Consider the following 16,236-nt stretch of genomic DNA (forward strand, 5'->3'; position numbering starts at 1 on the left):
TTCCAAAGCTCAGCTGTGGAGTGGGAAGGGGTTGCATATTTAGTTCTCTAAGAACTGTGCAGAATTAATGCCCAATGGGCACACACAGTATGTACAGGATGCTCCCACACTTTTGAAAATTATCTCCTATTAAGCTCTTTTTTTCTCCTTGCCCTAAGAAAATCTTTAACTCCTCTTTGCATGAATATTTAAAAAAAAAATTCCTGACAAAAAAATCTAAGTCAACAACAACAGCAATGAAAACAAAAAAAAAAAAAAAAAAAGAGACAGAGACAGAAGAGAAGGAGAAAGAGAGTGAGAGTGATCACCTTTCTATATTCCTGAGTCTGTGTTGGAAATCCACAGGGCTATTTAGTGATAACTTTGATCTCTTGGTTACGGTAAAATGTTTCTGGTATTTTTATTTCTATGATTTTTTTAAAACCAGATTCTGTGACTGAGCTTTTCAGAGAAATCATGAACATAAGACTGAAAAAGAGCAGAAAGAACATGGGAGAGGACAAAATATTTCATGGCGAGTGCGTTTCTCTAACCTTATTTTCAAAGTATTCCAGGAAAGATTTTCCTTTTTAGCCACTTATCTGCTACAATGAACTGTGAATAAAGTTCTATGATAGATACCAAATCATATTTAGAGGGTTAGAACAAGGCAGAGGTTGTATGAATAGCACCACTCCCATATCCCATGCCCGTTCCCTCTGAAGAGCCCGGCCGCTCTCCAATGACCATTGCTGCGGCCTCGCTGCAGTGTTTATTTCAGGAATAGTTGGAAAACATCGCTATCTTGTGGCCGAAGGGCGAACCACAACTGGAAAAGGCTTATTTCCTCACCTGCCTGTTAGGTCAGGCTTTGTATCAAAAATACAAATAAAAATATCTCACATGAAAACTGGAATCTTAAAAGAATGGGATTGAAAAAATCTGATTAGACCTGGGATGGCTGAAGAACTTCTCAAGAAAAGCTGAGTTTTCCTCTGGGTGTGACTTTTATGTTGAAATCCTGAATTCAAAATATCAATCAAGTTTTTGAATTTGGAGTTTAAACACCCGTCCAGCCTCATACAGTTTAAGCATGCTGAATGGACACAAGTAATGCTACTCAGGCACATTATTTGGAATTTCCTAAGAATATTTGTGAATGCTAGTTCATTACATGTTTTGGCTAAGAAAAACAGGTACTTTAGATTTTTAGAACTTTGCAATTTATTTTAGAAAGTTCAGGCCTTTGGTGTCAGGTTTCTAGCGCCAAGGGACCAGATTATTTTGTTTGGTCTTAGCTGACAACTTTTACCTTTGATTTACCCTGTGCTCTCCTGCTAACCGATCTTGTACCTGCCTGAAAATGTAACTTCAGCTGACTGTAATAATACATGACTGAGGTCTTTGTGATGCATTTCAGCTGACCTCAGTGGAGTCCAGTGCAGTTCGGTAGAATCCAACAATGTAGGTGTTCATTTTGTTTGTTAGTTATCAGAACAATCTCTTATCAAGGAAAAATGTGCAATCAATTTCTGGTGTTAGCTATGAGTTTTATTTCATAGAATCCTGGAATGGTTTGGGTTGGAAGAGACCTTACAGGTCAGCTAGTTTCCAACTTCCCTGCTGTGGGCTGGGACATCTTTCACCAGAACACATTGCCCAGAGTTCCAGCCAACCTGGTCTTGGATACTTCCAGGGATGGGACAACCTGTTTGAGTGCCTCCCTGTAGGTGCACAGTTTGTGGTGATTGGGAGTGGGGCTGTGGCCCAGCCTCATCCCCAGTGGGCGCAGCTGAGAGCAGCACTGACAGCAATGAGCCATGGAGTGCCCAGGGGCACTGACCAGCCACCAAAGGGAACAGAGGGCACACAGGTGCAGTGCATCAACATGAGGGTATAAAAGGTTGGGCTAAAGAACAGGAAGGGCAGGTGCTTGAAGCCTTCTGAAGTGGTGTGGTGTTATTCTCTATGGGTTGAAATGGTCTGACATTGTACGGTGCTACTCTGTGTCTGACTGTCCCAGCTGTGGTGTATGCTGCCACACCTCACCCTCCCTGACAGTAAAGAATTCACCTAAGGTAAGGAGCTTCTTCTTAAGTAAACAATGATTCTGTCATAATTATGCCTGTTGTTGTTCTCTGTCATATCTGTCTTCTGTGACTGATAATCTGTTCTCTGTCTGAATCCCAGTAAAGGCTTCAATCTGCAAAATTACTTGCTTAGTTCATTAATATCTTGGTCTGAGAAGAAAAACAGAGATGTTGATGACAGTGATGTATTTCAAAATAAGGTATTCTAATTTACTAAAATAATCATAATTTGTTTGGGAGTACACTTACTGTCATTAGTTGTACTAACTAATACTTAAAGATAAATATTTTTTTTCTTCCCATATATCTGATATTTTTCCCCTCCTTAGATATAAAAATTCAAATCAAATAAGACAACTTTTTTTTACGTATAGTAGACATGCTAATCCACAAAATATAGAATTAATGAGACGAGAATTCCAGTCATCAAGGATTAAAACTTTCAAGTTGTAGGGCACAGATCAAACTTTAAAGCTCCAACATAAATTTAAAATATTATTCTCAGAATTTTGATAATATCAAGTTAAAAAGATACAAGGACTGCATTGCCAGAAAGGACATAGTTGGCCAGGGAGTAAGGAGTGCCTGCTTTGCATTAAGGATGGGATGGCTTGACAGAATTTGTGTTGGCAAGGTTAATTGCATGAGATTTCTAGTGTTGTATGGTTGAGAAGTTACTGTAATCCTTAAATGCCAATGAAAGGAAAAACTAATAGAAGAAATAGAAAAACATGTGGCCGTGTGCTACATTGTTAAAGGAGGCTGGATAGGAGTTCTGGCAACTGAATTTTTCTTGGAAATAGGTCAGGAATGGTTTGGAACACTCAAGGCTGAAGAATCCCTTCTGTTCATGTACATTCCTTCACTTTGATTGCCCCCAGCTCCACATTTTATCATCTCAGAATGTGACACTTGTGTTAGCAATGAATGGTGTCCTCTCTTAAAACACCAAAATGGGTTGCATGTTTTTAGCTGTAACATTTTTATGCTGGAGAGCCCCCTAGGCCCTTAGGACTAGTTGTGCACGTGTCCTGTACTCAAATACTTCACTGCAGAGCTCTTGGTTGAAGTTGGCCTGCTTGTCTAAAAGTCATCCAACTGCTTTGCTTTCTTCCTTTTCCCCCAGTATCTAAAATATACTATAGCTTACCTCCCAATCTTAATTTCTTTCCTATCCCTTAATTCTTAACAACTTTTCCAAGCACTGGGTGCTGGGCATTGTTATGTGGATGATTCAGATGTTGAGCAAAATGAGTTAATGACAGGTTTTGGCCAAGGTTACTGTACTTGGTGAGGATGTGAAACTTCAGAATATGATTTAGTGGAGGACAGGGCAGTGTTGGGTTAACAGCTGGACCAGATGATCTTAGGGGTGTTTTCCACCCTTACTGATTCTATGATTATGAACTATGCAATGTATCACAACAGGTACAAACAACCTTTCCTGACAGAGATGTTGGCAATTCTTTCTTATGAATTATTCTTGTACTCTATTTTAATGGAAGTCCTATAAAATAGGACTTACTAAGGGCTGAATTTGCTCTTTAAAATAGTCCAACGTGTTCTCTTGGCCTGTTTAATCTTTGTAAAAGTGAAAAATATATATTAAATTGTTGCCTCTGGACTATTAGTTAGAAAGTAATGCCAGGCCTCTATCTTCTAAACCTTAGCTGCCACAACGTACTGCATTTTAGATTAAGTCTTCTCTAAACTTGTCTATCCAAAGGAACAAACCTAAAGTAGTACCAAGTCACTGTTACAATACTTGCTAAAAATTTGAGATCTCTAGGTAACATGTACTGTCTGTGGTACGGTTTCTATGGTAGCAGCCTCTTGTCTGTTTCATTGCTGCTTTCCAGACTAGATCTGTATAAAGCAGATGGCAAGTGGGTTGACATTTCAGTTTGAATCATGCCAATTGAAATCGACAACCTCATGTTAAGTATGTTAATCCTTAATTGGAAAGTATATCCCATTTGGACTACTGAATTTGCTGAGCTTTCATTGAAGAAAACTCTGTTGTAATCTCTTAGGATAAAGCAGACTCCAGAAAGAGGGCAAATTTTATATCAAGAAAGATTCATTGGAGGGACTGCTATGATGCTTAAGATCAGAAAGGAGTTGTTCTGTGTTTTGTTGGGTGGTATTTTTTCTGTAGGGTCCTTTTGTGGGGATTTAATTTTTTTTTGTTTAAGGAAGAATGCCTTTTTGGACTTTTTGACGGTGTTTAATGAGGCCATAGGCATGCTGGACAAACTTCAAAATCTTGAAAGTTTGGCTTATGTTGACACCTTGAGTGTTTGAAAGTGGGCTCAAAGCCATGCATCCTGTAGGGGCTGCTGCTGCTGCTCAGAGAATTGATAATTCCAAGTAGTGGGCTGCAACCTGTCTTCACATATTGTCAGTAAGGAAATTAAATACTTGTTTAGGTTGAAGACACTGAATCCTATGCTCTTGTAGCTGTTAGAAACAAAACAATATATAGCAGGATTTTCCCCCCTTTTTCCTATGAAGATTCTTGAAGGACAGATACAATACATTGACTTAAATGCTTGGGAAGGATAGCAAAATTCATTGTAATGAAATTTTTTTGCAGTATGAATGGGAAATTGAAACAGAAGTTGTGTTCTTTTTTTTTAAAAATGACTAACCTTAAAGGATCAGCTGATATTCTGCAGTTTAATCTTAAGTTTTTCTCCTTTATTCCTCACACTTAGCAACTTCTCCAAATGAGAGACTGGAGAAGATAAGGGCATGCTTTCAAAGCACTTGAATTTTCTCATTTGAATCAACATTCAGTTTTCTACAGATCTCTGCTAACCCAGCTACAGGGTGGCACGTAACTGACATGCCTAAGGGATAAAAACTGTTAAAATACTGTGGCAAAATTTGACTTGTTGCTTGTGCAGACCTAGCAAAATATTTAAAAGGTCTACCACTCTCCACTTACACTTTCTGCTCTGGAGTGTGTATTTTCTGATTTTTGTGATGCTGTGATTACTGCATGTCTGGCAAATTTCTCATCCATACTTTGGCTGAATCTGTGCTGGCTCTGCATAGTGTTTCTCTTCTGTGGCTAGAGTAAGCCATATGGATTAAAGTCTGTGGTTTGGCAGATAAAACCTATGAAATCCTATGTCTTTTGCCAATGCAATATAATACATCTATTAAATAGTCCTGGTGTTAGATAAAAGGACAGTGTAATACCCCTTTCATCTCAGACTGTGTAAAGAAGGTACACTTCGAGTTTTCTCTGGTTCCGGTAGCTGCTACATGGAAGCCAAGAGTCAGAGAAGTCCTGATGCCCCACAGGGGCTATTTGAATTCCCATTTTTAGGCACTCCAACAGCTGATGGGTCTGTAGATAAAAGGTTAGGAGGGTTAGATGCCTCTTGTCATTTATCCTATGGTGTCTGCAACTGTAGAAGATTATGACTAGTTTATTTAGGGACCTCAGCCTGCCATAGTCTGGCTAATGGATAAGAATGTCTGAGGGTGGATGGGGGCACCTGGTAGTTTGATAAGAAACACCAGAGATGCAAATTAAGGGACGTGCATTTTTTATTAGGCAAATGAGGCTTGGGCCTCTGTGAGTTCAATCTCTACACTTAACCATCCACAAAAGAGAATTAAATTATATATATGCTATGCATAACTTACAGATGAGCAGAATGAATTCTGTACAAAAGTATTTACCGTTGTGACTGCAGCTGCAGAATTGGGCACATTTTCAGCTTTCAGATGAGAAGAAACATGACTGGAAAAAGAAATGAAACCTGGCTAAAGCCCTTTGCAGAGGAATGCTTCAGTAAGCTGGTTTATATTTTTCTACTTTGTTCTACTCCAGGCACTTGCTGGATAAGAACCTAACAATTCCATATTCATAGAGAGATTTGGTATCATATTTCAGTCTGTTTTATTTGTTTTTAATGCAATCTTGTTCTACAGGTGCTATGTGAACAGAAATGATAGATAAATATTAAGAAATAATATGAATAATCAGTATTAAGTATAATAGTATTAAGAAAGTCCCTGAAAATGGTGAACTCTAATCTTGTTGCATAACAAAGAATTAAATTATTTAACTATTTTAATTGATGCAGCTTAATAGATCAGATAATATTTCAGTTTTCAGAGGATTTATATTTTGATGGATTGGTATTATATGTTTTGAGTTCTGAATACAAGTTGTTTTAATAAAAACATAGCAGCTATGTAATTTGTAGCTTGTGGAAGTGTTAGGGATCTGAAGGAATCATGGAATCTCAGGGAGTCTCATTACTTATTTTAAATTTCATCCCCACCTTTGATCATATTTTTAATCTTTTTATTGCTATTTAGGTTAAAATCCAGTAGATTCTAAGAAATATTCAGTGTGTTAAATATTATGTAGGTGCATAATTTTACCTCTCCTCAACAAGTTTGGAAACAGAACAACGACTTCTATGCAGTAAGGAACCGGAATCTGAAGTTGTCGTTTGCATGGACTGGTGAGATTCTGTTATAGCACACCACTGCTCAGAATTCCCTAGCTGTATATGTACTTAGCAAAGCTCACCTGTTAGTAGATAGCTTATGGTCTTAGTAAACTTCCTTGCTGAAAATTCACTTGTCCAATACCTTGATGTAGGACTTTGGCACTAGCCAGAAGTTTGTTCCACTTTTTATTTAAAGTGTGTTAAAAGACATCAAATACAGGTATCTGAACTTCAAGGGAGAAATATCTTATATGAAAGACAGATTGGAAAAGTTTAAAATTAAGGTTTTTGAAAACAGATCCCTTCTCTGATCACTCCTGGTAGAGAATTTTTCTCTCCTCATGTCTGAATTCATTGGTGAGGAACTTTCTCTGATGTCTGTGGTTGCAGCAAACTACGTAGAGCCCGGTCTCTGATCTTGGGAAAATTTCCTTCTTTCTGTCTTCTTTTGACTCTGGATTGTGTCTCTTTACAAGGAGATTGCCTGGTTTCCCTCAGAGGAAATACGAGTTTTGCCCTTAGCCTTTCTTCTGTCTGCTGACAGAGAAGCTTCTCTCACCTCTAGTAGGTTTATTTAGTAGGGTTAGAACCTTCTTAAGGGTCTGCCTGACTTCTGATGAAGTGATCAGAGTAACTCCTTCCTTGCTGTCCTGTTGTGACATTTTTTAACAAAACATAAAGTATTAACTGCAAATAAACTAAGGCACCAGGTTTTGCACCCCTCAGTATTTACTGCCAGACACACAGGTTTGAACTGAGGAAGCAGCTGGCATCATTCAGTCAAGGTCCAGTCAGGGAGTATGTGTTTCCTTCTTGCAGTGTATTGTGTAATTATAAATGAAAATATATTTATAACTTTTGAACAACTTTAAGCTCTGAAAAGCCATTATTTGTGTCAGTCTGCTCAACAACAGCACCTGGAATTTAATCACTCAGTGATTAAATGCATGGCTTGCCACTGCTACACTCTTGTGTGATCCTGCTGAGGGGAGGTATAGGCTCTCCACATGGGTACTGTGGCTGAAAAGGACAGTGTTATTTAGAAAGGTTTAGTTTAGCATGCTTCAAAATACTGTCATGGTTCATATTTTCACCTGTTATCCCACATTTCAAAAACTGGCACATTTTTGTAGATATGTGAGTGTGTGCCTGGACTTTCTGCAGTCCTCCCACGGCCCAGGATTCCATTTCAGTCCCCTGCATCTGACAGTCCTTGCCCCAGTGACACTACAAGAAGGTTGATCTCCAGTCTTCCCCAGCCCTGGAGTCCTGCTGAACCCCAGTGCCATGGCCATGGGCTTGTCCAAGGCTGGGTCACAGCCTCCAGGCTGCCCAGCTTCCTGGGCTGCAGCAGGATGGGCACTGGGCAGGAGCGTGCCAGGCTGACTGGCACGCTGCGGATATCTTTGCTGAGTTTGTGCAAGTTACTTAGTTTGTGTAATGACTAGGCTTAACTTTCATAAAAGTGCACAAGAATTATTCACAGCTAATGATATCTTGAGTATATGATATTGTGTGCTTTTGTATGCACATATGTACAAAATACGCAATATTTTTAGGCATTTTGTAGTGGCCGTTATATTTTTAACCAACTCATTTGTAAGGGACATGTTTAAACAACAGTAAACCCTACTATAGAATATTAATGGATGTTATTTCCACATGCAGCTCAAATACTGGGACATTCTTCTATACTTTTGTGAGTGAGCACATGGAACAATACTCCTAAGAAGATTTATTGTCTTGTCAAAAGCCGCAGTTAAAACAATTAAAATTGAATAGCAATTAAGGCAATTTATTCTGGAAACATTTTGGACTGTATTTACAGCATTTTACAAATACGTCTTTAATACTTTGTCAGTTCCTGCCGTGCAGAAGTTGGATAACTCCACCAGAAATGTACTGGAATTAAAATCCATATGGAAGAAACATTGCCTTGTATGGGAAAAAGAGTTCTGACAGGAAAAAAATGTAAATTGTGTTTTTTCTAGACAGGAAGTTGGTTTCATACTAGGGAGATTCGCTGTGTGCCAATTACTTTTAAAGAAATGTCTTGTCTCCTGCTGCTTCATTGTTATTCTTGGGTTGAATTAAACTTATGCAAATGAAGGTGTCATGGATTAATATATTAGCAGCAAAACAATACAATCATGTCAAAGATCTTTTGGAATGGATGGAAATCAAAGAGACTATGACACAGAACATGAACTAGGGGAAAAAGTCATAATAGAGATTGCAGAAAATATATGAGGAGTCTAACTGGAAAAAACTTGTCACCAGGAAAAAATGCTCACCATAACAGATTTTGCTATGCCTGTTTGTACTTTCAAGGTTATTTCCTTAGTCCATTGTTCAGGTTTCTGTCAGTAAACATTATTTTCTTTCATATCCATTTATCTTTAACATCTGAAGAAAGGTTTATTTAAATAACAGGCCCACTATTGAAATTGTATGGGTATGTACACTTCACACAGAAGACATGGAACAAGATGACCCTTGATCTTTCAAATGTTTTATTTCCATAAGCTTTCAGGCAGAATATGGGGTAAAGGAAAGGGAATATGCTTAGATTGAAAAATTTACTTAAAATTGAAAATATAATTCAGAGTAAAATACATTATAGTACATTTGGCTTCATATTGGACTAAGATAATAAATCTAAAAACTTCAGAGCAGAGCTTTCAAATTCTGAATATCTTCAAGACCGATGTTTTAGTTTCAATTTCTTCCATTATTAAAGTTGAGTGATGACAAAGCCAAGCATTGCTGCAAAATAGATTTGTCATTTTGGATAAACTGTTTCCTTAAAAAAATCTAAATCCTGATTGTCCCCTAAAACTTGTACTACTATTAGTGTGAACACTGACTGTACTTTATCATCATAAGGGTTTAACTCTGCAGTTAGTGAAACAATGGAACATCTATTGCAGGTTTCTAGAGCACTTCCTCCTTAATCCCCTTCCCTTGTGTCCTTCAGGTGAAGTTTTCAGGAGAAATTGGGGATTTTTTTACATGTTTTTTGAGGAGTCAGTATTTCAGTATATGAGTAGAGTTGATGAACATGAGTAGACTGTTCTCTCTACTGTTTGGACTATCTCTAGGATTGACTGTTCACCTAAAAGGAGATTTGGTCCCTAGTGAAGCAGTTGGGATCTGTATCAGTGTAAAGTACTGCTTTAGTTTTCTCTTTCATTTGGTTTTCAGAATTTTAAATAGGAAAAAGCATTCTCATTCTGAACTAAGCTTGTCCACAAATAGAAATTATATATTTACCATTATCTATTTGACTGTGCTGGCATTTTTAGTGGCAATAATGTCCACTGTAAGAAAGAGCTATTCAACATAAACTTGAAGAGTGAGGGTTGCCCAGCAGTATTGGAGTAATTTTTTATTCTCCACCCAGATATATGGATGGTTCTTATAGAATGGGCTTCCAAAGGAAATCAGTAGTTTGGTTTCCAGATTGCCTCCACTGAGATTTTGGAATTTGAAGTGGTTCTTTAGGTCCCACTGTGGCTCATTCTTCCCTTGGCAGCTGCCAAGGCTCTGTGTGCTTAGAGCTCAGGAGCTGTCGTGGCTTTCCTCCAGCACCCCAGCCTGAAGTTACTGGCCAGCAAGCACCCCTGTGTCTCATGATGCCATGGAGTTAAAATAGCTCCAAGCTGTTGAGGACCCCTCTTGTCCACATCCAAGCCATCTGGCTAGGCAAGACTGAAAGATCAGGAGGTCAGCATAGATGTTCAAACTACTCTTACTGAGTCTTTGGAGCCTCTCAGGTCCCAGCTGTCTGGGATCTCAGCCAGCGCAAAACCCCTGTGGGAATTTTCTGCCCAGTGTGTAAGCCAAAGGTAGAAACATTGTGTCCTGAATGAGCTCCTGATAAATCAAAAGGTAGATGAAAACACCAAATTAATTATATATATATATAAAAGAGAAAAAAACACTGGTTTCTAGATTAGTCATTGCTCATGGGAGGTCTGAGTCATGAACACTTAAGGCTTTGGGATATAACACTGCAGTATGCATTCTGTTTCATGCATAAAACTTGTATTCATGCAAAGTAACCATTGAAAAGTTATCCAGCTTGAAGTCCAAATTCAGAGTCAGAATTGAAAGCTCAGATTGAGCATTGGCAATTGTGTTATGCTTTTAAATTAAGTGTTAGAGATTACAGGGTAACAAACTCTATTTCCCTGCTCAGAAAATGACAGTCTGGTTAATCTCTGTAGTTCCCATCTAAAGTTTCTCAAAAGTGGAGGGGAGAGTGCTATGAGACTGCAAAATGGAGTGGATGTCTTGTACAGTGAATGGCCCAGAGGGATACAAGCCAGCACTGCAATGCCAGGTGTTAAGTAGTGCTGCACAGACTAGGGTAAGCCTGTTGGTGTAACTTTGAGCTGCCAAAAACTCTCTCAGCCTTGCCATACTTGCCCTTCTGTATGGCCTGTGTGAGGATGTGTGGAAAGAACCAAGTGGTTGGACAGCAGTTGTCCTGGTTTTAAAGCCTTTCAGTCTCCCCCTGAGCTCTCTTGGAATCAGTTTATTTATCTGAGGCTGTCCACAGTTTGCAATATGGTGCCATTTAAACACAAAGTTGTCTCAATAGCTGAGGTCCGGAACTGTGAGTGGCTGACCCTGTTTGGAGGAGTTCTCCAAATGGGAACCTGAGAGAATTGCTCTGAGGATGCATTTCACCATTTCCAAAACCCATTCTCATCTTTGCAGCTGGACATGGGATCTTGCTGTTTGCCACATCTGTTGTTGCTCTTCACCCTTTTGGCTTTAAGTGATAGAGCCCTAGAGCCTAAGATAACAAGTCTTCTTGTCAGCTTGTTCAAGGAGAATTGCCCCGCTTATGCTCTTAAATATACTCAAAGGTATTTGACTATAGTGTTTGTGAATTTAATCAATTAAACACATGCATGCACAAAAGTTGGGGTGTATTTAACACCTTTCTTAGTATGATACAGGGTGCCTTTTAGAAGCACCCATCTCTCTTTATTAACTTCAGAGGTAAGATTATTAGCTCTGACTAACTGTCTCAACTTTGGTACAAAAGCTGAAACCAGACCTGAACTGGGAGATGTAAAGTAGTGAAAGCATGTGATATTTCTAAACAAAAAGTCCTCACATTTCACCATAAAACTAAAGAGTGCAAAACAGTGAATGATGCCCACAGCAGATTGTTTTCTGGCCATGTAGATAGTCTAAGTGATATTGAACTGCTTGAATAGGTAGGCAAATGACAGCTTGAATATCCAGTTAGCCTAGTGGAATGCCTTTTGTTTTGTCTTGGTTTGGGGGTTTTTTAGGTCCTGTGTTCCTCCTCACTTTGTGAGTAGAGACAGTGGCTCCATGAACAATGTGAAAGCGAGAAGGAAAACTGCTGGTGCAAGAGAGCATGAACAATTGATCCATACAGGTCATTAGTCTTCACATTTGTTTGATCGCTTTCCTTATGCAAATTCACTACAACTTGATAAATTACTTATAAGTTATTCAGGGGGGTAGGAGCCTAACTGAAGTATATGTGATATTGCAATATGCCTGGTTACTTAAGCTGTTGTTTCTTAAAAAAAGAATCCCTAGATATTCATAATCATTAGAGTACAACCATTGTTTGCTTAATATCTGGGGGGTTATTTTTTTCTCTTTTCTTTTTATTTTTCCCAAGTACCAAATATTTCCATTTATTTAGTGATGTGAAAAGAATTAAGGACCTGTATTATCTCAGTACTAAAATATTTGAGCTACAGAAAAGACTGATGCTAACCTCAAAGTTTAGCTATTTTTAATTAATGGTTTTGTTTTCTAATGCTTGTAAAATTTATTCTATTGTTTTAAAAAGAGCACTGTATTTTGGGTACAACACAATGCAATTTTAAAATAAATCTCAAAGTCTGAATTTCTTCTTTAGTTGATGTGTAGCATTTTAGACTGGGCTGCTCCAAAGCACAATCGGTGTATGAAGAAGTAATGAAACAGTAGATGGCGCTCAATTATCTGCAGGATTTTTAATCCCTTTCTATAAACTGTAAAATCTCTTTTCTTCAAATCAAAGTAAGAGTAAATTTGTGGCATGGGTGCTCTAAATACCAAGAGAAAATCTCCAAAAACTCCACCAAGCCAGGTGACATTATACATTTTATTTTAATTCATAGTGATATTTTCCAAATAACATAAAACAAAGTTTTGTTTTATCCTCAGATTAAATGTAGCAAAGGAGTGTATACTAATGCAATTTAGATACAGGAGAAAAAAATTAGAAGGCACTCATAAAGAACCATAAGAAACCTCACACTTTATATTATAGAGTGTATTGTCATTATTTCTTCATAATTACATCATTCTAATATTCAGTGAAGGGGTCTGCTAAACAAGTAGCAGGCTGATTAGATATTAGAAGCCCACTCAAACTGTGAATATTTTTCTTTTTTTTTTTCCAGTGCGAATACTGTTGGAAAGTACACTTGTCACTTTACTGTAAAACATCTTCACTTATATTCTTGTTTGTTAATTTGTTCAGTTTTGGAATTACTTACTGTTCTTTGGTTTTGTTATCAAAAATAATGATAGTCTCAACTACTAAAGTTTTCTAATAAAGAGATAAAATATTTGACTTGACCACAAAATTTCTTCATTTTTGATTTACTGTGTTTTAATGAGTAAACAATTTTTAAGATGTAAAAAAAAAAATTCTTGTTAAAAATAATTTTCTGCTATGAGCAGAAAATTATTATGCTATAACTTTCTGTTCAATCTATAGTATGGGCTGTTTCTATAAAATGAAGTTAGGGGAGATGAAATCTATTTCTCCCAGTATTTTCCAATGACAAAAGAATTCTCACCTATGGTCTAATGTAGTCCTGTAGAGAAATTCCCTTTTGAGTGATGGAGAATTCTGAGCTACTCTGCTTTACAATTCTTAATGTAAAGTTCTGAGCCAAAAGTAATGTCTTAAGAGGAAAGATGGATGAAATTTAAGGATTCTAGCCTGAACTTCAGAAATTCAAGTTCAGTTCTTTTCTGCCCTTAAAGATGACCTGTGTGGCCTTGAATAACTTTTAAATACTCAGAGAATGCAGAGCCAATGGCCAGATGTCTCAGCCTGTGCTGAAGATATGTACCTTAATCCCTCTGTGCCCAAATCCTCCGTTTGTAAGATGGGAAAACTAAGACAGCTCTGCTTGCAAGGATGAATGTTACACAGTACAGCTGTGACTGTACTGAGGGGTAGGAGGCAGAACAAAGTACCTAAAATTGATATTTAACTCAATCCATTTGAGGGACTGGTGATGGAGGGAAGCTCTGTCCTGTAGAGCACAATGATTGCACTTCTATGTGTATTCTAGTAAATGTCCCTAAAATAAAAAAAAAAAAAGGACAAAAATATTGAGTTTTCTCTTCTCTAAGAGTTTTTCTTTGAAAGAGACTGTGCAAAGTCATAGCTTACTGAAATTCAGTTGGAACTAAATTCTGCTACGCTCCTTTGGAAATTCTCTGAACACATAAAGAATCACCAAAACCCCCAGTAATCAGAATTTGATTTTATGCATTCCTATATTTTTATTTTTTCAAAAACTTATTTATTGTAAAATAAATTTGTGTTGCATTTTCAATGAAAAGCAAGCCTGATAAAATCTGTATTGGAATACTGATGGCTACTTATACAGCTGTGCATCCAGGCTAATGTTTGCAATAGCTTTTCTGGCTGTCCTAATTTCTACTTAAGACTATCCCATTTCCCTTTCTGTTTTAATATTCCACCTAATCTTCAGCTTCATTGCACAATTCTAGATGTCTACCAAATTTGGAATGATTTAACCTTATGCATTGTTGATGCCAGTTCTTCCTCCTCTGAGATAGCATGAATCACCATTTTCTGTAATGGTGTCATTTTCTGAGTTATTTCTCATATGAGGTGTTTGCTTTCCAGGCTCCTGTTAATGTCCAAGATGTCTGTTTTCTTTCTTCAATCAATGTTTTCATTGCAAAAACATCTGAGCTGGCCCACAGGTTTAGCTTCTAACTAGAAGCACTGGAAACATGACTGTCAGACCTGTCATAAACTGGAAATGCTCCTGTCTTTCTGTTGACATTGGCACTGGAACTGCTGCACTGAAACAATAAAAACTGAACCCAAAGGAAACAGGAAGTAAAATCAAGTTTTAGAGCAAAATGAGAAAAACTTGTTTCTAAGAAACAGAATTTGTTATAAATTGTCCACAGTTGTGATTTTTTGGGGGGAAGAAAGCCTTATATGAAAGCGTTCTCTTAGTGGAAAGCCTTGCCAACCTTGGCAGAGAACAGAATATCAAAATGTCTGGTGAGTTTTTCTTCTCTAAAAGTCAAACCATTGTGCTTCTAACACTGAATTACCACAGCAGGCCCTGTTACCTCTGGGACTGCTCTGTACCTCCTTTCTTACCTCAGGTTTGTCTTGTCCTTTTTAGATTAGGAAGTATCTTTTCTTTTTGCACATTTCTGATGCCTAACTCCCTCTGGGTAGTACTGCAGACCAATAGCAAAAAGTGTTGTGACATAAAAAAAAGGAAAATTCTGTTGTTGTAGTGGCAGTATCCGTTGAGAAAAGTTAAGTGGTACTCCCTTGGTGCAACTCAGTAAAATAAAACAAGTAATGTTTTGACAAATACACAGGAGCAAGTTTGGACAGTTTTCCTTGTAGCTCTGAGGGTATATTTTGCAGAAAAAACAAGACAAGCATGGCTGAAATATTTTCAAACCTATTCATAGGGGAATATTAATCTCCAGGAAGCACAATAAACACAGACTTTGATTTCCTTTTCCTTCCTTTTATAGACAACCCAAGAAATGCTGCAGAAAATGAGGAAACCAGAAGCCAGACAGGAAGCAATATACAGAAACTGAAGCACTGCAGGTCTTGTTAGCATTAGATAACCATATGGCCCTACAGAAACCATAGAATAACAGCCATCCTAATTATAGATAAGTGATGAAAGGAAGCTTAACATTAACATTAACCCCATTAAAACAGCAGCTGAGGCAATATCACCACAGTGGAAAAATGCAGCAGGAGTTGAAAGGATGTCCTAGGAATTATACCTAAAGACCACAGAAACCTGTGTTTGGTCTTACAATGGTCCTGCTGGCTTGATTTGATTTGAATGTACACTAGTTTTGTTGCAACTCTGGTCATGGTAATGGAGATCCTGGTTCCTTGCCATGGATAGCATTTTTCAAACAGCTGCAAGTTTTGCTGCTTGCTATTCGTGTCTGATGGTGTGTGCTATATGTTTGGGTTTTTTCTGCAATTATGACATTAGTCAGCTTATTGAAATGCTAAATATTTCAGTGTTAAGCTGTGCATACTTTTATGTGGGAGGCAATTCCTTTCCCTTTAGGCTATTTCCTGGGGCTAGGCACCATTTCAGGGTGTGCAGTAACCCAACTCTTGATGTCTTTGCTGGCAGTATTCTGATATTGTGGCCTATCATTGTTTCACAGGGCTGAGGACCTTTTGTTTCAAAGTAGCTGGGGAAAGGTACTGGTAGAAACTATCAAGTGCTTTCATTGCCTTCCATGTCTTGACTTTGACTTTTTACTAATCTATTCTGCCTTGACTTTATCTAAGGGAAAAACCTCCAGCCCACAATACAGACCAATACACTTGAAATTTCTGGCATATAATTTTTTCCAGTAGAAGAAGC

The 16,236-nt window shown here is 37.8% G+C and overlaps 1 long non-coding RNA gene across 2 annotated transcripts; it reads left to right on the top strand.

The window, feature by feature from the left end:
* The first annotated feature begins 1,922 nt into the window (after nt 1-1,922).
* LOC135447480 (uncharacterized) lies at nt 1,923-15,714 on the top strand. 2 transcript variants are annotated; one of them, XR_010440155.1, is made up of 3 exons: nt 1,923-2,057; nt 5,804-5,877; nt 6,463-6,531. It is a non-coding gene; the product is annotated as an uncharacterized LOC135447480 (long non-coding RNA). The 2 variants fall into 2 exon arrangements; XR_010440156.1 differs by lacking the exons at nt 5,804-5,877; nt 6,463-6,531 and adding exons at nt 14,484-14,873; nt 15,368-15,714 and having other exon boundaries at nt 1,950-2,057.
* Nucleotides 15,715-16,236: the final 522 nt, after the last annotated feature.

This window comes from Zonotrichia leucophrys, chromosome 4, assembly GCF_028769735.1.
Source record: "Zonotrichia leucophrys gambelii isolate GWCS_2022_RI chromosome 4, RI_Zleu_2.0, whole genome shotgun sequence".
Classification (NCBI taxonomy): domain Eukaryota; kingdom Metazoa; phylum Chordata; class Aves; order Passeriformes; family Passerellidae; genus Zonotrichia; species Zonotrichia leucophrys.